The sequence below is a fragment of the Kogia breviceps genome, chromosome 17 (assembly GCF_026419965.1).
Source record: "Kogia breviceps isolate mKogBre1 chromosome 17, mKogBre1 haplotype 1, whole genome shotgun sequence".
Lineage (NCBI taxonomy): Eukaryota > Metazoa > Chordata > Mammalia > Artiodactyla > Physeteridae > Kogia > Kogia breviceps.
The window spans coordinates 18239550-18262657 of record NC_081326.1 but is presented as its reverse complement, the minus strand read 5'-3'; positions in this window follow the sequence as shown (position 1 = coordinate 18262657).

Here is a 23108-nt window from a genome sequence, read left to right as displayed (position 1 = left end):
TTTTCCCAATTTTTTACTCATTTTTTGATATTTCTTTAGTTTCAAAATATATAATCATGTCTTATATTGAAAGGTAAATCCATCTTTTATATCTTTATGATATTTCTTAAGATTTTGAACATACCAGCTCCTTACTGTTGTTTAAAAAATAGCAGTATACTCTCTTTCAACTGTGTTCTCTTAATAGGGTAATAATTTCAGCACTTATGCAATACAGTCTGGCTCAGGCTGACTGGAAACTTATCTTACACGTCAGGAGCAGGTCCAGGTACCCATAGGCTTAGTGTGTTGGAGTACTTTAGGAAGCGATAAGACAGCAAGTGACCTAACCATGCAAAAACATTGATGTTCCTTTGAAAAAAATAACATGACAATACACTGCCTTTCCCCATCCTACTTCTTGAATTGCCTGTGGTTACAGGACAAACTTTTGGGCATTGCTAAATTTAGAAAAAAATTTTCACCTCTAAGAGATTAAAATGAGATTAGGGGTTACTATCTTATTTCCAAGGATCCATGCATATTTCAGAACCTTAGTTTAATTTTCATATATTACTAGACAGAGCAGGCAGTATCTTCAGAAATATGAATGCAAGTGAAATCCACAAGTAAACATAGGTAGCAAGTGTTTTAGTACCCTCCACATCTTTATGTGAAATTGCATTTCAGAATATATTGAATGTTAAAAACCTGATGCCTTATTATCATGATGAGACAAGAATAGAAAATGGCAGAGGACTGTAGGCAATTTATTTTCATGACAAGTCAGCAATATCATGAAGAATTGTGAACATGAACTATTCTCATTGCCACTTCGAGACTGTTATATTGTCCTCCAAAGATGTCACACTTGGGTCTCAGTTTTGTCTTTTTTATTTTTAACATCTTTATTGGAGTATAATTGCTTTACAATGTTGTGTTAGCTTCTGCTGTATAACAAAGTGAACCAGCTATACGTATACATATATCCCCATATCTCCTCCCTCTTGCATCTCCCTCCAACCCTCCTTATCCCACCCCTCTAGGTGGTCACAAAGCACGGAGCTGATCTCCCTGTGCTATGCAGCTGCTTCCCACTAGCAAATGACTCAATTCATATTTCTAGATCTTCTTGACCAGACTAGTTATCAGATCTAACCATTTCTAAAATAAATGAATATCATTCTTGTCTAGTCTATTGAAACAAATTTGCCAACACGGAATGCTATGTTTGAATATTTATGAACAATCTAGGCAACTTGAAAAGAATTAAAGTGATCTTGTTAAGGAGTACAGTTTTTGAGTTCACATTTTTTTTTTTTTTTTTTTTTTTTTTTTTTTTTTGGTGGTACGCGGGCCTCTCACTGTTGTGGCCTCTCCCTTTGCGGAGCACAGGCTCCGGACGCGCAGGCTCAGCGGCCATGGCTCACGGGCCCAGCCGCTCCACGGCATGTGGGATCCTCCCGGACCGGGGCACGAACCCGCGTCCCCTGCATCCGCAGGCGGACTCTCAACCACTGCGCCATCAGGGAAGCCCTTGAGTTCACATTTTGATGCATATATAAATAAACAAATTCTAGAGAAGATGTTATAAAATATGTTTTTTAAAAAATGAGAGATGAGAAAAAACATACATGACTTTATTCTCAAGAATGTTCTTTTGAATTTAGCCTGACTGCACCATGATTTACAATGTAATGACACAGTTCTCACAAAAGTGAATCTGTTCAAATAACTCAAGAAAACATTATGTAAATTAACGTTCAATTGAAGTTAGTTACAGAATAAAAACTTAAATCTACCTATATGTTTGCAAATATTTAACATTTTAATTAAAATAACAGAATTCAACTGGAAATCTATAAAAAATTAAAGCAGCTTTAATATTATTCCATATTGAGAAACATTATCCTACTTATTAGAGATCATAAAACAATCTCAAAAATAGAGAGATGTTTGTGTGTAAATATGTGTGCATCTGTGCATGCTTCTGTGTGTGTGTTTGTGTGTGTGTGTTTGTGTCTGTGGCATAATTAGAGCTTTTGAGACCTCAAGTGCCTAAATTATATTTGCTGACATGCCAACATAGGCCAAATAAATAATTCTAAAATAACCCCACATTAGAGACTTAAATGTATTTCTAATTCAAAACAAATACATATGTAGTATTACCATACGTATTCTGTAGGAATTATAGAAAAATCTTCAGTTTTAACAAGGTAAAGGGTGATCTTAGATTGCAGTAAACCTGTTATGATGTACTGGCTAAAAATATTGACGGATCTAATAATGCATATTTTTGTTGTGTTACGTCCTATGAGAAATGCAATTTTAATATCATACTAAGATAAATATTACTATATGCCTATATATTTCTAGATTCTATTTATTATTAGAATTTAGTAGGGACGATTAATAAATGAACTATGATTTCTTTTATTTCTGCTTGGTTAATTTACTTACTCTCCTATCACCAAGTCAGTGCTTCTCCTCAGTTAAGACAAATGCTTTGTCAAATCAAAAATAGTTATTGAATTCCTAATGAACACTGAAGAATTCTGAAAAAGTACAGTTTTAGATTAATTAGAAAACAACACTGTATACTCCTTAGCATAGCTCGTAAAGTTTTTGGAACACAGACTGCTTTTAAAATCTGATGTAAAGATGGAGATTCTCTCCCTAGACAAATATTTGAATAGTTAACCAATTTTTTTCATGGAATTTTATGAGGTTCATAGATCTCTTAAAATTTGAGATACATTCTGGTTATAAAATCCTACAAAAGTTACCTTTGGCTAGCTGTATAACTTTAGATAAGTTAATTAAATTCACCATACCTCAGTTTTCTCATCTGTATGTTCTGGATAATTTTAGTACCTATCTTTAGGGACTCTTGCAAGGATTAAATGAATTGATGTATGTTAAGAACAAAGTTCAATGCCTGGCTCAAAGTAGCACTATATACATGTTTGTTCTTATTGTTTTGTGGTTGCTATAAAATGCTTTATGTAAGCCAAAGGGAAAGGTAAGCCTACCTTTTGTAAACCCTACTTTATGAAGATGTTGAATTTAGGCTAGGCCTTGAAAGTTAATTTTGGATTGGCACAGAGGCGAGCCAAGTGTTTTCAAAAACTGTGAATAGTGACTATATCAATACTTTTAGAAATAGGAAAATGTTGTGGCATGAGTCCCTAAAGTACACTGAAAAGCATAAGTCTCTGTTATTGGAAGTGGGGTAGCCAGCAGAAAGTGTGAGGTGCCCCCCGAGGGTGAAGGGATTTTGATAACATCTTAAGAGAGTTTGACTGGATGAGTAAAAGAGGACGTAGGTTTCCATTGCATAGCTTCCTATCTTCAGCCCCCTTTAGTGTTTTACTTTGCCGTAGTCAAACAGACTGAAACAATGAGAAACAAGATACTTAAGCTCAAACGGGTTAAACACAGCTAAAACTAAACGGTAAAGGGAAATTAATACTTCCAAAGCAGCACCAATGAACCCATGGACAAAGTTTTGCTTAAAATGGTGACATTACACAAAAGAAGGAATGGTCAATTAAAGATGGAAAAAATAAAGAGTTAAAAAGTTTTTAAATGATTTGGCCTTAAAGGTAGAAATATCACATGAAGAGTAAAGTAGTTTGAAGATACCACGTGTAGACTCTCTAACACTAATAGAATGTGTTGCATTCCCATGTATTACATTGTAATAAAGTAATATTTTGAAAAACATTAGTGTCTATTTCTCTTTTTCCTTTGAGATGAACTTCATCCTGGCAAGTCAAAGGTGTTTGTCTATCTACCCCGTAGAGATGAGTGGAAATGGAGGAGAGCTATAGTTTGCTACGGAAGGAATGAAGTTACGTTCAGCTTTTGATATGCAAAATAGAATTCTCTAGGAAGAATACCGCCTAGAAAGAAAATTTCTTGTGGCTCCTTTTTTTTTCCTTTCCCCCATATAGCTTGTTAGTAGGGAAACCAGAAAGAAGCACCTCTTAGAGCTGCCCCACAGGGTGGAGAAAATGCATCTTCTGTCCATGATAGGCTAGTTCCAAAAGAGTCAAGAGGGTATGATAGAAAGGAAGAGAAAGAAAATTCCACCTGCATTTCTGGTCTTAAGAATGACAAGAAAGAGAAGTGAGGGAGGAAAGGATATTTTTCCGGCTTTATCCTGAGATTTTGACACACAGATACCGTGTGCTAGAGCAGATGAGGGACATCGTGAAAACAGATCCTGTCTTAGCTTCTTTTCCGGGTCCCTACAAAAGGGCCATATTTCAGTCTTCTTCGGGTGCACGTCAGTAGGCTGAGGGGCTGATCACTTCATGGAGGAGAGTGAATTTTTCCCAGGACTATTTTTTCCGGTACGCGGGCCTCTCACTGTCGCGGCCTCTCCCGTTGCGGAGCACAGGCTCCGGACGCACAGGCTCAGCGGCCATGGCTCACGGGCCCAGCCGCTCCGCGGTACGTGGGATCTTCCCAGACAGGTACATGAACCCGCGTCCCCTGCATCGGCAGGCGGACTCTCAACCACTGCGCCACCAGGGAAGCCCTCCCAGGACTATTTTAATGATCATATCAGAGTGGGGTTTAGATCAGATTGGCCTTTTTTTTTTTTTTTTCCTGCTAGCATGTGAGTGGAATCTGGAGGAAGAAAGGCCAATTACTTAGAGACTAAATAAAAAGTATTTACATTAATTTTCTGCATATTTGAATATTGCTGTGAGTTAAATTTTTTACCCCAATCGATTTTATATGCTAATTAAAATTATGAAGTTGAGGAATATCAAAGAAAAAAATCGATGACATTTGTTAAAGCACAGTAAGGAAGACTTGATTAAAGGGGGCGGGTGTTACATAAAAGAGGATAGTTATATGGATTACTATAAGAGGATTTTGCGGGGGAGGAGAGAGATTGGGCTCAACTCTGAATACCGCACAGGCAACTGGGAATTTAAAGCCAAGGAGTGGAGTGAGGGTCAGAGAATGGGAAATTACTAAAAGCAGGTGTAAGATTCTGGCTTTCCCAGAAGACAGGCCAGGGTGATCAGACATCACCAGGGTGATGATGGAGAATGAGGAGCCCAATTAGAGGTCAAGGGTGATAAGATACCAAGGGTGGAGGGTTCTTGCTAAAACTGGCTCTTATAAGTAAGTGCACAGATGTGCCTAGGAGAAGGTTCAGATGCTGGACTAAAGTTTGGTCAAACAAAGTACCTTTGCCAGGAACTTATATCACACATATTAGAATTAGGAAGTTACTACACTATGTTTCACTCCCAACACACTAAAATGAAACTGAAGTTCTAGAAGTTGAATGCCTTCTGTTGGAAGAATTTTCTTTTAGTACGATATGTTTAAGCAACAAGTCTGTAATAATAACAAAATATCTTTAGTTGTTTCAACTTTAAACGTATTCTATCTATCTATATTAATTATTTTCCTGTAGTCACAAAAAGCTGAGGACAAGACATAATAGTAGTTCTTTGTTTAATTTTTTTTTTTTTCTAGATTGTGGGAACTTCTCCTTTAGGAAACAATGTATTGAAACAAAATTTGCTCTTAGTAATTGTAATATGATTTATCTTACAAGTATCTAGGTAAAATCTGGAAAATTCTCTGTAGAAAAGAGTAAAGCCAAAAGTATTTTAAACATGTGGACTTTTCCACAAACAATAACAGAGTAAATTTACTTCAAGTTACTGAGGAACAGGGGGAGAAAACCTCTGAGGTAAAGTGTAGGTGGTAAATAGGTAGAAAGATTGCATATTCACCTCCTAGATTCTTAACCAATAATTACATTGGAGAAAATTCTGATTTTGTAAATGTATGCAAATAAAATAAAGACTGAGGGTTTGAAATTGGGAAGAATTCCAGAAATGAATGAAGGCTGTTCACGCATTCTCTTTTATAGCATTGCTTTTCACATAGTAGGTACTTAAAAAATGTTTGCTGAATGAACCAGTTATCCTTGAGAACACCTGGGATCAGTTAACTTAATACATTTACCTGGAATACAGAGTGCATTTTTCCAGAGCTGAAGATTTGTCTGCAGCATATTTGAATAATACAGACGTTTCATTTCCTCCATCTCATTTCCCTTCATCTTCAATCTTGGCTTTCCCATAAATGCCTTCAACTGTGCTGACAATTTCAGTGCTGACTATTCTGTGCCAGTGTAGAGGCCTGAGCGGTGGTCCAGTCCCAGGCCAATTGCCCCTGGGCATTTCCCTTAAAAGCTTGAACATTCTGTTCTGGAGTTTGGATTTTTAAATATCTGCCAACTATATGCCAAGAGTACAATGGGCCTTTGGATTTTTCTTTCTTTCTTATTGAAGTGATTTTTTTTTCCATAACACTAGTCATATTTTTTAAGAGTTTGCACTCTTTTCCTAAATGAAATTATTTTATTGGATGCAACTTAGTAGAAGCTCAGTGATAGGATGGTTATAATATTTTGTCTTTTTATTTTATTTTATTTTAATATCTCCTTTTATTCCTCAGGATGAGCTCCTAATTTAGTTGTTTATGTCTGAATTATTATACTGAAATTTTAATTAGGGGATCTGCATACAAAAATATGTCTTCTCTCAGCCCCTCCATTTATTAATAGGAGACACTTTACAGTTTGGAGTAAAACAAAACAAAACAAAACAAAAACCTAGTTTGGCATCCTGGCTCTCTTCTATAAAACCTGTGGCTTGGGTAAGCCACAGGACCTCTCCAAGTTTTTGTTTCTTTATCTTTATAAGGAGGATAATATGATTAAATGAGACGTTGTGTCCAGCATACCATGAATAAAGGCTAGTTTCCATCTCTCCTTCAACTTCCACTTCCAATTGAGAGAAGCCAGGTTACTCTCTGTGGTTTTCTTTAGTCGCCAGGTTCCCACAACTCAATTCTCACAAATTACTCTATCATCTCTACAGTTCAGCAGATCTATTGTCATAAACGAAGTTTCCTAGGGAACAGAATCAGAGGCAAAGATGCAAGTGCTGATGCTTTATTGGAGGGAGTACAAAACCAGAAGAGCAAGAGTGAGTGCAAATGGAAGGGAGGCAAGGAAAGATGAGAAGGCAGGTGAAGCACTTTACCGTGCTGGCTACTGTCCCATGATGCTGTGAAGAGCCACAGCGTTGCTACGGCATGCAGGACTTCTCTGGATGGGCTATACAGACATACGCTACCTCAGAGTAACTCACGCATGGGAGGTCGGATAAAGGGGGAATTTATCTGCATGTCTCCACTAATTCTTGCTTTCCCACCGCTCAAACTTCAACCCATGGGGAGCTAACGCCTTCACCTCACTTCTGGGCTGAGATATTTGACTTCTTTGGAAGCCTTTCGTAAGCCAGGTCTCATGACCTGTGGTGGTATAGTGTTTCCTTCTAGTCTACAAGTGGGGACAGGGGCTGGCTGACTAGGCAGCAGATAACCTTGAAGTGGAAAGGGTCTAGCACCCCAACAGAAAAACCTGGTTGATCTCAGGTAGGCCCAGAAAGTCTCTAAGAATGTGCATATGAATCAAAGGAATTACTCAACTAGAATTTATTTTGTGAGTATTCTATTTATAGAAATTTTCTCCAATTTTAAATTAGATGCAAAACTCAAAAGCGATCCAAGGTTATCCATTCATTACTTGTTAGCAATAGTGTTCATCTGAAGGGCAAGGAAGGTGTACATCTCCACTCCTTTTCACTATTGCCTTCCTCATGGGATAGTTCTGCATCATCTCCGCGATGCCTACACAGAATGCTCAGTGATTGCAAATTCAATTCCCCTTTTCCTCCACCATTATTACAAGGAGAAAAAAATTATCTGCAGACATAATATAGCAACAGAAAATAACTGTGGCGGGTAGGTAACATAAGCTACCCACTTATGTGCCATTAGAAGTAGGTTTGGCTAAGTGTGCCAGTGGCACGGGTGGTAATCTTCTGAATTTCAGTTTTTGCATCTTCAGAGCAGCATTGTTACATCCTTTGGGAGACTGAGTGTGACTATTTGCCCGAGGCTATATCAAGTGGCAGCCCTTCAGTGACGATTTCCTTCTATTGTGTGTTGTGGGATTTTTTTGTTGTTTCCTTAGGAAAGACAATAGACCTTAATGCATTTGTTTCTTCTTCCTCTTACAAGGATTAATAAAGTTTCAGGTCAAAGATGGGCAGGAGATAGCATTAATTAAAAATAATGGGTATAAATAAGGGAATAAAATCAGTTTTCCAGACTGAGAAGCAGATTCAAATCCTGATTCTACAACTAACTAGCTATCTGACTGTGAGTAAGTTACACTTGTCCCCGCTTATCCATGGGGAATACGTTCCAAGCCCCGCAGTGGATGCCTGAAACTGCAGAGAGTACCGAATCCTATATATACTGTTTTTTCCCTATACACACATACCTATGAGACATTTTAGTTTATGAATTAGGCACAGTAAGTCATTAGTAACTAACAATAAAATAGAACAATTATAACAATATACTGTAATGAAAGTTATGTGAATGTGGTCACTCTCAAAATATCTTACTGTACAAATTTAATGCCTTTTCCATCTTAACTAAGCGCTTATTATGCACTGTGGCCGTAACTTTTTGAAGTTTGAGTTGTGACAGCAAAACTACTAGATATTTCTTTTTCCTTCTTCACAGTTTCACAGATAGAAGATTTGTTGTTACTGTAGACCTTCTCAAGCTCAGCTTGTGATTTTGTTTTCTTAGTAAGACAAGAACTTTCCCCTTTTAATGTAAGTAATGCAGTTTGGGCTCTCTTTGGCATATCCAAATTGCCAGCATCACTGCTTTTGCACTTTGGGACCACTGTTAAGTAAAATAAGTTACTTGAACACAAGCACTGAGGTACCTCAACAGTCCATTTGATAAGATGGCTACTAAGTGGCTAGTAGGCAGGATATGCTGGACAAAAGGATGGTTCACGTCCCAGGCAGGACCTAGCAAGACAGTATGAGATTTCATCATGCTACTTAGAATGGCATACAACTCAAAACTTATGAATTATTTCTGGAATTTTCCATGTGATATTTTTGGACTACAGTTGACAGCAGGTAACCGAAACCTCAAAGAGCATAAACCACCAATAAGAGAGGGACTACTATAGTTAACCTCTCTGAACTTCCAGCTTCTCATCTGTAAAATGATAGTAATACCTCTCTTACAGATTATGAACAAAAATTAAAAGGTATATAAATTGTTTAGTACACGGTAAGCTCTTTCTTCATGGCAGTTAATATTAGACCCAGAAATCTTAGGGTTGGTATATATAATTATCTCCTTTTCCAGTCGGGAAACTGAAGTCTGGCAAAGCCAGACGACTATCCCAAAGTTGTATATACAATTAGTGGCAAAGACTGTTGTATAATCCACTTCTTTTAACAAAACCAAATGGCCTTTTTACTCTAAAACAATGCCACGTTTATTATGAAAACTACCAAGGACAGATTTTTGACCCAGAGAATGACTGCATTTCTCATTCTGATAAGAGAACATTCTGGTAATCTTATTTTATTTGGGGGATTTATAGAGGCACACCTTGGAGAGACTGCCAGTTCACTTCCAGACCACCACAGTAAAACCAATATCACAGTAAAGTGAGTCATGTGAAATTTTTGGTATCACAGTGCATATAAAAGTTGTGTTTACACTACACTGCAGTCTATTAAAGTGTGCAGTAGCATAGACTTATGTCTAAAAAAGTATATACCTTAATTTTTAAATACTTTATTGCTAAAAAATGCTAACCATCATCTGAGCTTTCAGTGAGTGGTAATCTTTTAGCAATAGTAACATCACAGAACACAGATCACAGATCACCATAACAAATATAAAAATAATGAAAAAGTTTGAAATATTGTGAGAATTACATATTGTCAAAATGTGACATAGAGACATGAAGTGAGCAAATGCTGTTAGAAAAATGATACCAATAGACTTGTTCCACATAAGGTTGCCACAAATCTTCACGTTTTAAAAAAACACAGTATCTGCGAAGCACAATAAAGCAAAACACACAAAAACCAAGGTATGCTCATATTAGAATTTTCTTTTGTCTAGAACAAAATTTTGTGCAAAAGCAAATGCATTAGCAAAGCATAATTTGTTTAAGGACCATATAACTAGTTTAAAACAACTTGATTTCCCTGGCGTATACTCTGAACTTCACTCTAGCAATAAAGGATAGTATATTTAAATGTGATTTAATAGTACTTAGTTGATATATTATTTAATTTATTGCATTGTGTGCCTGCACAATTCATCATTATACTGCCAAAACAAGTATACTGAATAAGTACCATGGTTTCAGCTACTCCTTTGGTATTAGAGTGTAGTTTTCTCATTATGCATATGTATTTCACTTTATACCATGATAATTCTGAAATAAAATGCCATTCCTTACTTTCCTGTATGTAAATGTATATTTATATTATGTCCAAAATAATCAAGATGAAATGGTGCTAAGTATAAAATTCTTTTTATGTTCAGAAGAAACGGTTTCGTAGAAGGAAGGCCCAAACTGAAACCATAGCACTAGGCAAGTGCTGGCCTAATGGTTTTCTTAAAAATATTTCTGACAGAGTCAATTTTGTTAAAAACAACCCTGTAATGCTAACTTCATTTCTGAAAAAAAATAGTAGTGGTCCTAAGGTACAGACCTCATGGTGAATGAAGCTTTTAGGCATAATGTTTCTGTGGAGTGGCAAAGTATTTAAAACACAATTCTGACAGTCACTGGTGTATCTGATACGTAAGAATCTTCCTACACTAATTGGCCATTGTAATTTTGTGTAAGTCATTTAACCTCTCTGACCCTCTGATTTCTTTTCTTTCTAAACATAAACAGTAATCTCTGCGTAAGAATAATGAGATATTTAAGCTTCTGTCATCCTTAGAAGAGAGCTGTGTCAAATTCATTTTTATTCCTGGGTCTTGTTTCATCAGTTACATTCTTGGTCTAGGAACTTCAACATCTCTCTTCACCCTGTAATCAATTCATCAAATCATGATCCTAGTCTCATCATTACTTTTCCACTAGCTATAACTCTATCTTTTCCCTTTAAAAGCTAATTTTCTTGAAAAGAGTTTTCTCACTTCTGATGTAACCATATAAGAGAGCAGAGAACATTAGAAAAAACTGCAACTTGGGTAGAGAGCCTGGAGTAGAAGTACAGACAGATAAAGTGAAATTAAAAGCATAACCAGGGTGATTTCTGGTTTCTGGTCCAGCTGTAAGGAGATTGGAAGTTGTCACTCCATCCTAACAATGAATAAAAAGCTGAAAGAACTGAAAAAAACAACTCTTATTAGATCCATTAAAGAAGTGAGGTCACAGAGTAAAGTGCAGCCCTCATAATTAGAGAGCCAGACAGGAGATTACAGAGAATCACAACTTACTAACCAGAGCAGAAACCCTCTGAGCAAGAACCTTCACAGGAACCAGTGCCAGGGTAGGACAACATGAATTGTAATTGACAAATTGCTAGAGGCTCAGAGTGGACAAGCCTGAGAGTTAAAAAAAACTCTTGGGGAGGAGGGGTTAGCCACAGGGGGTTCCCACACTTATGTAAGCTTGACCTCTAGGAGTTTAACCAGATTCTCTCAGTTAAATATTAGAGTCAAATCCCCTTCTTCTGGCAGAATATGCAGAAAAGGAACTGTTTTGAAATATGCCATATCATTCTGGATTTTTAAAAATAAGACATGAATGTATTCCTTATTCACAAAATAGCCCCAAGGTCAGTGTCCCAGGGTTGACACCACCACCCTTGGCTTCTGTGTCTGATACCAAAGTGGCTGCTCCCACTCCCACCATCACATCAGCATCCCAACTGAGCAGGGAGAATAATGTTCACTCTTTTTTTCCCTCAGATTTATTGAGGTATAAATGACAAATAAAAATGGTATAAATTTATGGTGTACAACATGATGTTTTGATATATGTGTACATTGTAAAATGATTACCACAATCAAACTAAGTAACATATCCATCACCTCAAATAGTCACCATTTTTTGTGTGTGTGTGGTAGGAACACTTGAGATCTACTCTCTTAGCAAATTTCAAGTATGTAATACATTATTATTATATAAAGTATACTGTATGTAGTATAATATAATATATAAAATATTGTATTTGTGTGTGTGAGGTGAGAACAAGAGATCTATTCTTAGCAAATTTCCAATATACAATACATTATTGAATATAATGTACATAGTATAGTATATATGTTGTGTATTCTACATAGTCACCATGCTGTACATTAGGTCTCCAAAATGTATTCATCTTATTACTGTAATTTTGTCCCCTCTGACCAACATCTCTCCATTTCTTCCACCTTCGATTTCCAGTCATCACCATCCTACCCTCTGTTCCTATGAGTTCTACTTTTTCAGATTCTGCATACAAATGACATCATGCAGTATTTGTCCTTCTGTTCTGGCTTAATTCACTTAGCATAATATCTACAAGGTTCTTAATGAGTCACACTCAGGAGAAACTATTTTACCATAGTCTAAAGTACTGGGGATTTATCACAGCCTAGACTGCTTTGGGGAAGGAAAATAACCATCTTCAGCCAATTCTAGTCTTCCACACAGAGGACGAGAAATACCCAACTCCAGCGCACAGTAACCATCACGTCCCACATAATGAGGGAGGGAGATGAGGGATAAGAAAGAAGCACTTGTGAAGATAACAGTCCAGAGGCAGAGACTCATTAGAAGGCTGAGACCTACTGTAAGACTGTAGAATGCTTCCCCTCCTTCTATACCTTACCACCACATTGCTAAAGGCCTATTCATCACAGTCCATTTTACCCAGTACATCATGTGTGGCTATCAAGAAAAAATCGCAAGGAATATTAAAAAGCAAAATATACAGTTTGAAGACACAGAACAAGCATCAGAACCAGATCCAGATATGGCAAGAATGTTGGAATTATGAGACCGGAATATAAAATGATAGAGATTAATATGATAAAAACTCTAATGGATAAACTAGACAGCATGCAAGAACAGTTGGGCAATGTAAGCAGAGAGGGAGGTTCTCAAAATGAATCAAAAAGAAATGCTAGAGGTCAAAAACAGTGTAACAGAAATGATGAAAGCCTTTGATAGGTTCATTAGTAGACTGAGATGACTCAGGAAAGCATCTCTGAGCTTGAGGATATCTCAGTAGAAACCTCCAAAATTAAACATCAAGGAGAATAAAGACTGAAAAATACAGAACAGGATATCCAAGAAATATGGGACAACTGTAAAAGGTGTAACATCAAAATGGAAATACCAAAGGAGAAGTATATCATTTTTAAACTACAGAGAATCCAAGATAATGAAAAGATCCCAAAAAAGCCAGAGGAAAAAAACGCTTTACCTATAAAAGAATGAATACAAAAATTACATCTCACTTCTCAGAAACCATTCAAGCAAGAAGGGAATAGAGTGAAATGTTTAAAGTGTTGAGAGAAAAAAGCAAACACGTAGAGTCTGTACCAGCACCACTGACTAAATATCAGGGAGATGCATGTTAAAATTAAAACACATTCTACTATGTATACATCAGAAGGACTAAATTTTTAAAATATATAAAAACTGTTTATATAAAAGGCTGGTGAGGATGTGGAACACCTGGAACATTCATATGCTTTTGAAAACACTATAGCTTGGTAAAAACCACTTGGGAAAAATATGTGGGAATTCCTTTCAAATTCAGCATATTCATACCTCCAAAGCAGCATTTTCATTTTAGTTTATATAGGTTTATAGAACCGCAGTTGTCTGTAGTTGCATTCTTTGTAATAGTCGCAAAGTAGAAATAACCCAAATGGACATTAACAGCTAAAAAAATAAATGTTTTCATGTAAACATACAGGTAATTCTATATAGCAATGAAAGAGAATGAACCATTGTCATATGCAACAACATGGTTGAAACTCATAAAATTGAGCAAAAGAAGCCAGGCATGAAGGAGTGCGTAGCACGTGATTTTATTTATTTAATTTTTTTTAAAAGACAGGAAAAAACTAGTGTTAAAATTCATAATAATGGTTCCCTTTGGGGAGGTAGTTACTCAGAGGGGGCCTGAAGGAGATATATGGGTATTAGTAATGTTCTATTTCTTGATATGAGTGGTAGTTACACAGATGTATGCATCTGTGAAATTTTAAGATTTGTGTGCTTTATTATGCATTGTGTTGTACATTATTTTAAAATTAAAAAATAAGAATACAGATGATTTGAGCAATACAAATAAAAAGCTTGAGCTAATGTGTATTTGTGACACCATATCCAATGATCGTAGAATATACATTTTTAAAAAGCACATATAATAGACAACGTAAAAAATGGTCCTATGGAGAGGTTTTTGAGGCAAGGCAATGAGGCCTCCCGTCAACAACTAGCAGTAAGTTGTCGGTCACTCAACTGAGCTACTTTGGAAGAGGTTCTTCAGCCTCAGTCCAGTCTTTAGATCACTGTAACCTCAGCCAACAACTTGCCTGTAACCTTTAGTGAAAAACCTAGAAATATTATATGTATGGTTAGACTTTGAGTTCCAAAATCAACCTTTATTCTTTCTCCTTCCAATCAATACAAAGAATATATGATAGCATGCTTTAACTCTCATCAACGTTTCCCAATTTGTCCGGTGTTTTAGTTCTGGCTTGTTTAATTTTAACTCAACAATTTGAACTACACTATTATTATTTTATATAGTCAGTATTTTTCTAAATTCGCCCATATGTTTACATTTAATCCCCTCTTAAATCTATGTCCTTAGGATGGTGGGCAAATGGTAATTTTCTACTTCTATTATTCCTTCCACATTTATGAGTTAGCATGGAAGAATGCCTCCGCTTCTTTCATTCATGTGCCTTTCATTCATTATATCAATGTCGACTCATGATTCTTATTTGTTCAATATATTATAATATCATTATTTATTTTGATGTATAAATTATCCCAGATTTGGCCAGAGATAGCCCCTTCAAGATGACCTCTATTACCTTTACATGTATCTCCATAATTCTTTGAGTGCTTCTTCACATTTTGGCACAAAAAGAAGTTTCAGGCCCAGGGTTTTTTTCTTTTTTCTTTTCATGTCCCAGCTATGTAATTGGACAGGACTCACCATGGAACCCAGATTCCTTTTGAGTCTGACTGATTTTTAATAGCTCCTTTGACATATTCCTAGGTCCAGGTATGCTTGGGCTTGTTTCTTGGTCTTTTTCTGTTTGATTACTCTTCACAATTACTACACTGACTTAAAGACTATAAATTTATAACTGGTTTATACCACAGATATTAAAGTGATACTACGGGCCAGGCATTGTTATAGAAACAAGAGGTACCGCAATGGAAAAAAAGGACAATATTCAGTTAGGAAACGTTTTCTATTTGTAGAAGGGACATGAAAATAATATAAAATATAGGTATAACAAATGGTGATAATTCTGCCTTATAAGAGTAGCTCTTAATCCTTGTTGTCTTTTCTGAACTATCCAGGCTACTTCTGAAGCCACCCTGTTCTATGCAAATTTTAGAATCAGTTTTCAAGCTTGATAAACATTCTGAAGGAATTTCTTTAGAGTTTCTTTAACTACACACATTAACTTTTAGAGAATTAACAACTTGATGATACCCAGCCTTCATTTATATATCAATATATATAGGTAGATTATTTAAAAGAAGTATTGTTTCTCAGTCATTAGTGAACCACATTTGAATTATTTTATAATACATTGTTTTGCCAAAAGCCTGTTGTGTTATAATTTATAACTTTCTAAATTATTAATATATGTGTAGTCGTTGTCTCACACACAACCAAGAATTCTATCGTGCTCAGTGATTGCAAAGTAAGTATTTTATAGCATATGTTTAAATAATGAGACAGGTAACAGAGGAGTTGAGATATTGATGGGAAGAATTAAAAACAGGAAAAATAAGAAAGGACCAGCAGTCTATGTGTAGGATAAAAATTTAGGAATCTTCAGGTAGAATAGCAGAGAATCTTTGAGGCAGTTATATGTGAAATACTAAGGAAAAAGGAATGAAAAGTATTAAATTTCAATTATTTTTGGCATGTATAATGAATTGAATCTTCGGTGTCTTTGAGAGCAATTTCAATGTAATTTGCTTTCAAAACAAAATTTTATTTTCGACAATTTTACATTTAAAAAATAGTTACGAAGATAGTACAGATATACTTCACATCCAGTTTCCCTTCTTGCTAACTTCCTATATTACTATGGTACATTTGTCTCATCCAATTAATGTTTACAGTATTATTAACTATATAAACTCCAAACTAAATTCAAGTTTCATTAGTTTCTCGGTAATGTCTATTTTCTGTTCTAGGATCCCACCTAGGACTACTAGACAATTTATTTTAAATTTATCTGTTGCTATTGCTGGACTCTTCGTTCTTTTAATAAAACACTATCCTGAGGCCAACTTCTATGCATGAGCAAACCAGTCAGGCTTTATGTGTATTATACTAGGACATGATGATTGAATCCTCTTTGTGATTTTCCTGCTTTGTGGTCAAACTAAAAACTATTACATTTAGACTTTATTTTTCTTTCTAGAAGAAAATAAATTTGTTTAAAGGTGTTAAGATGATCACCTAACACTAGTGAATATAAACAACTAAATCTAAGTCAAAAAGTACAACAGGAAAGACACTTCAATTGACTCTGAAGCTACTGTGTTTGCTTTCATCAAGGGCCTTGGAAAAATCTCTAAGAACAGGTATAACTTCTGGGGCTTTCAGGCTTTTGGTGAATAATGTGAGATGCTCATGAATATCAAATAGCATGGTTTGAGGACTAAAACTAAGAATCAGAAAAATCTGAAAACTGCCTTGCCACAGAGAGTCATGACTCATCTATATGCCGGTATGCAGCAGTGGGGAACTAGAAGTACTAGTCCTGACACTCCCGATATATTAAACAGCCCTCAGCAAAACAGACTGGCTGAACTGCTCAATTAGTTTTTCGACATGGATCCAATTCACCTGTGGTCGTGTAGCCAGAGCCTAGGAAAACATTTCCCTGTAGATGGATATTCAAGGTAATAGAATATTTTTTAAAAATTTTAAATGTTTCCTTTAAAATTGCCTTTCAAAATTCTTCAGATATTTTATTAATTTTGATTTTAACAACATATTTTGGAACATAACAGAAAGTATGCTATATAGGTATTAAAATGTTTGGTGAGACCTAAGATTTATTCTGTTTCCTCATTCAAATATATATTGAGCTCTTAATATGTGCTAGCCACAGTACTAAGCCTTGGAGATAAAACAGATGAATTGCCACAGGAAAAAAAAGACAGGGTATCTGCCCTCACGGAGCACGTTTTCTGGTGAGGGCAAGTCTTTGGTCAAATAGACAGAGGCAGATAGCCTCTCTATGTCTGCGAAAAGCATCAAAGAACTTTGAGAGGGCATGTTTGTCCTTCTTGATTTGAATCCAAGTAATTACAGTTACATTGCATTCATTTAAAAAATTCCTTTATTGATTCCTTTCCCTCCTTCTCTTTTCCCAGGGGTCACTGACTTCTGTTTGGGGATCTGTGTGGTTCTAAAGAAAACATGTGACTCTATATGAATATGGCTAAGTATTTGGTTTCCACGGCTACAGTGTTTGGTTAGAGATAGTCAAGTGACTTAGACTGGTCCAATCAAAGTTTTATCCAAGGATTTTGCTGGCAATGCTGAGAAAAAGCTGTTCCCTCCCAACTGCCTCTCTCTCCCTCACCCTCTCTTTCTCCGCCTTGCTGTATGTCTCATTCTCTCTTTTGCACGCAGACATTTAATTCTCCCTCGATGTCAAGAAATATTTCTTAAACAAATGTTTGCTGAGCACCCACCATACTAAAAAAAAAAAAAAAAAATTACAAAAACTTCTCTTGTGGCAATGAGCTTCTTTACAGTTTCATTACATTAACTGCCATACATTTTCAAAGATGCTTCATAGTTACAATGTAGGGGAGGAATTTAATGAGAAAGTCAACATTTATCCTCTAGAAAAGTACTATATCTTGGTGGCACATTTTTCTAAACCTCAAAGCATGGTGAGGAAATATTAGGTGACATTACAAGTCATACAGCAGATAAGTAAATAATTCGACTAGTCATAACCAAATCAAGTCAAATCTTGCATATGTATGCTGGCTAGGTACATTTTGGCATGTTATTGAGATTCTTTCATTGATAAAGAAAGTACTTTTAAAAGCATTGTGGGCCTGATTTACAAGTTGAGTGCATTTTTGAAGAGCATGTGTTTTCAGTGTATAAAATTCTATTAATAGAAAGAGGTGGTTGATGGGTTAATAGTACAAATATACTATTTTTAGGACATGTGCTTGAACTAAAAGATGGTTTATATGTATATTTCATCTTATGTCCAGTACGTTTAGCAAATATGAATGTTTCTGCTGTCAGATGAAGAGCAGGGACTTTTGTACTCTATCAGTGCTCATGAAGGTTTTAGAATCCTTTTGACATTTTCCATTTAATTCCAAAATACTATATTCCAAATAACTTACAGTAAGAAGACAGTTTAAAAAACTAAAAACATAAGTAGATTCTCAATTACACATTATTAAATTTTTAGTTAACTTCCATGATAAGGAAGGATGGTTTGCATTATTTATAACCATTCATAAACAACACTAAAAGCCTTGTGGGCATTTCTAATTTTTAAGGTATGAGCTGTTCATAGATGACTTACCACCCCAAGCATAGATTGGTTAAAAATGTTTTGTACATGGTGCCCATTTGAAGGCTGTATTTCTAGAATTTTCCTAGGTGAACTTAATTAGATCAAGAGAAATAGAGATACTATAATACTAGGCATTATACAATGTTATCAGCCAAATAAACAGCATGACTAAAATACTACAGATGTGAGAGTTGACCAAAGCAGGAGAATGCAGAGCTGTGGAAAATAACTAGTATGAATATAGTGACTTCAAATATTTAGAGTTTTTATAATTATTTTTTTAAAATTGTACATTTATTTAATACTGTTTCCTATCAACAGTTCTTTTTTAAAAACATCTTTATTGGAGTATAATTGCTTTACAATGGTGTGTTAGTCTCTGCTTTATAACAAAGTGAATCAGCTATACGTATACATATATCCCCATATCTCCTCCCTCTTGCGTCTCCCTCTCATCCCCCCATCCCACCCCTCTAGGTGGTCACAAAGCATGAAGTGAGAGAGTGGCATGGACATATATACAATACCAAATGTAAAATAGATAGCTAGTGGGAAGCAGCTGCCTAGTACAGGGAGGTCAGCTCGGTGCTTTGTGACAACCTATCAATAGTTCTTAATTGTATCCATCTTAGGCTGTATACTCTCAGTCTGTAAAATGAGAAATTACATTTTATTTCTTAAACTTTATTTTGAAGAAGTTGAAATGACGTAAATGAGAAAATTAAATATATTAGGAGCATATTTAAAATACTGGGAAGTTTATGCCCTGAAATACTCAGAATTTGATATAAAAAGAAAAACTGAAAGGATTTCTGATAAAGAGCCCAGGGATTTATACAGACGCAAACTATGTTCTCTATTCAGCTTTTGGTATACCAACATTGCTTTAACCTCCTTATATATTATGTATCTACCACAAAACTCAGGAGTTCAAGCACTTCAAAAATGTTTGTAAATAATTTTAAATCTGTGTTTGAAAGCAACCAATCAGCAAACGATCACAGAAATCATGTACTTTAATTAATGCATTTCTTACTCTCAAAAATAAGAAAGTGGCTTTAACAAACTGGTGTCTTGGCAGTGTCCCTTGAGTTTTATAGAATCACTTGTTTGTCTCACAAGGTGAACTGAGGAGTGGATGTAGGGTCTTACTAAGTTCAAACATGAGAATTGCCACACTGAACAAATACATCATCTGAATGCATTACTTTGAGGTTAACTCTTTCCTAAATTCTCTCAAGACTACTCATGACAGACTTGTTTTCTTCATCATGTGACCTCGGTCACCATCCCAGAAGGCTTACTTCACCTACACCCTGTTCAATTTTCATTCCCTTTTTCCAGTCCTGTTTCCAGTTCTCTTTGCAGGCTGGCCATCTATCTCTTTCCACTGCGTACTTAGGTGGTATGAGTTGGCTGCAGCTGAAGGGACATCTCCTACATTATTAATGTTGTTGAAAAAGTTCTTTCTACCAATTATGTTAAATGAAAGCTGGAGCTTCCCCACAACACATCCTGCATTCCTCAAAAACCTAAGCCAATGACAGGTATTCTCTTTCCTTCCACCTCACTTTCTACTTGCCAAATCCAAGAGAAAAGCTCAAGTCAACACCTGCCTTGTTTCTACCAGTTGCTCTCAGATCATTGCCATTCGTTCAATTCAGAAGCAACGTTGACAAATGCAAATCGCCTTCCTCTAATCCTGCGCTTGCCCTGCGAAATCCTGCTGCAGAAACTTGACGAACCACGTGAATGTTCTTCTACCACAGCCTCAAAGTGCAGGACAGGTATTCTGGGCACTCGTGGTTCTCGCTTGCTGGGGCCCTCCTGCTGCTATAGAACGCTTGTCCCTTCTCGTTCTAACCAGATGGTATAACTAGATGACCTAACTTTCTAAGGCATTCAGAGGCATTTGGCAACTCTCCTCTTAGCCCTGAAACGAAGAATTATTTTACCTTCACTTCCCTGCTTTTCTTCCAGTCTCAGAAGAGAATGAGTATTTATTTTTTAAGCTTAACTTATGCTCACAATCATTTGCCTCCTTTTCCTTCAAAAATATGTTTTAAAAACTCTCAAATTCTTGTTTTGTATTACTCCTCAACCTAAAAATAGTCCCAAATTATCTTCTTAAAAATTAATAACTTTTTTTCCATGTCTTTCTGTACATTCAAGGAATAATATCTTTGGGGGAAAAAAAAGACTTCACATTCATTGCCTTAATGCCCACGCTTTCCTCATGCTTTTAAAATAGGATTTCTATTTCCTGTTAAAACTACCTCTTGATAGTTATCAGTGACCACAGAATCACTAAATCCACCAGCCTCCTTTTGCTTTCATGCTTCATTACCTTTCTTTAACAGCTAACATTTTTCAGCACCCCAGTGTTTGCGATGTCTTATTCTGCCCCAATTCACTCATTCAACAATATTTTCTGAGACCTAGCATGCGGCTGACCCTGTCCAGGTGTTTATGGACAGAGAGTAAACAAAACAGACAAAAACTTGTCTTCATGGAGCAGACATTATAAGTTATATATTGATATATTAGACTGTAAGTGGTAAGGACTATGTAGAAAAATAAAGCAAGGAAGGAGAGAGTGAGGGACCAATGGATCTGCAGTCTAGAATCTTCTTAACCAGAAGGTTTTCCTTCTGGTTAGGAAAACCTCACTGCGAAGGTGCCATTGAGCAAAGGTTTAAAGGAACTGAGGGGTGAGCCCCATGGGAATCTGGGAAAAGAGGCTTCCAAGGAAGGCAAAAGCCAGTGCCAAATCCTGAGACAAGAACACAGAGGCAACTCTGGCTGATGCAGAGAGAGCCAGGGAGAGGGAGGCATGACCCGAGGTCAGAAAAAAACCAGGGTGGTGCAGATCATTTATTAGGGGTGGGAACAGTCCGTGCCAGTGGTAACTGGCTACAATTTCTACTTTCTCTTTTTCTTGGTTTGTCTTACTTCCTACCTAGCCATATCAGAGATACTAGCACCAGCCACATGGTGCCCAGATCCTCAGAGGTGTGGGTTCAGAGTCCCTCTTCAGAGTTCCTAGGCACCAGCATCACCAGACAGTAGCTTTCCTTAGAGTTGTGGGTCTCAGCCATAGGGGAAGCCTGCTGCAAGCTTCTAGAGTCTAATGACCACTTGTTCCCTTTTGTTCCATGAGCCCCGGAGATGAAGGCTGCCCCTTGAAATTACTCTTTCTGTGTTATCTCAGTTTTTGTTCTTGTTGTTTTTCGTTTGTTTGTTTTTTTGCCTTGGTAGTCCTTCAGGACTGGTTTAACTAATTTCCTGTATTAAATTCTCTCGGTTAAAATCGCTGGTGGAATCACTGTTTTCCTGACTAGACCCTGGCTAATACATTTCTTTAATTTCCTTCTGACTGTAAACATTCAGCTGAAAACACTTCATAGACCTTTGTTCCTATTGAATCTTCAGGAGATTCTTCTGTTTTATATATATTTACTCAAAAACTCACTTCAAACCAACTAAACAAGGATTTGAGAGCCTGCAATGTTCAAGACAGTGTACCAGACACCCTATGGGGTGTATAATATTAGCAGTGGAGCAGTGGTGTTCTCTCTTGATAGATAGGTAGATAGATAGATAGATAGATAGATAGATAGATAGATAGATAGATAGATAGAAAGGTAGATAGGTATAGATACATACATACAGTATAGATATAGAGAGATACCTGAGCTAAGCAATAACAGAGGACCTCCCATGTAGTATAAGCTCTTGTATTCTACTTTGTCAAGCAAGAAAATATTTATACGATTTCAACAATTGGTAAATTTTATTAAACACCATTCTTGGTATGTTTGTCTTATTTCATCATAAGATTGACATCATGTAATCTTTTACTCATTATACATGGATAGTTCAATTCTCTCATTCATACACTGGCATAGCAAAAACTTTATATTAAACTGGAACATTTATAACCATTCTCTTCATGTAAATGTGCTTTAAAATGCACAGGTTTGTCTATCTCCTTCCTCCATGCCTTCATTGTTGGCCAGGTTGTTCAGGGACTGAGGAGGGGAGAAAGGAAGGAGAGTTGGTAGGAGATTGTTACCTTGTGTAAATAAAGCAACAGCAGTTTAAAAATTGGATGAGGGAAATTTGCAGGCCCGGAAGGAAAAAAGAGAGGAGGCTAAAACTGAGGAATCAGCAACATTGTAAAGAAGAAACATTGGCACTAGATAGAAGCCTGGAAAATCAAATACCAGTTTAAAGGCAGTTGGTACATTAGGCCTCTTAGGAAGTAAAGAAGACACATTTCACACCCTTTGTTTGAGATGTATTCTCAAGCTGCTAGATTTCAATGAACTGAAAGATACATTATTTGTGGAATATGTTTAAGAATTCCTAAGGGTGCTAGATCAACAGGAACTGGCATA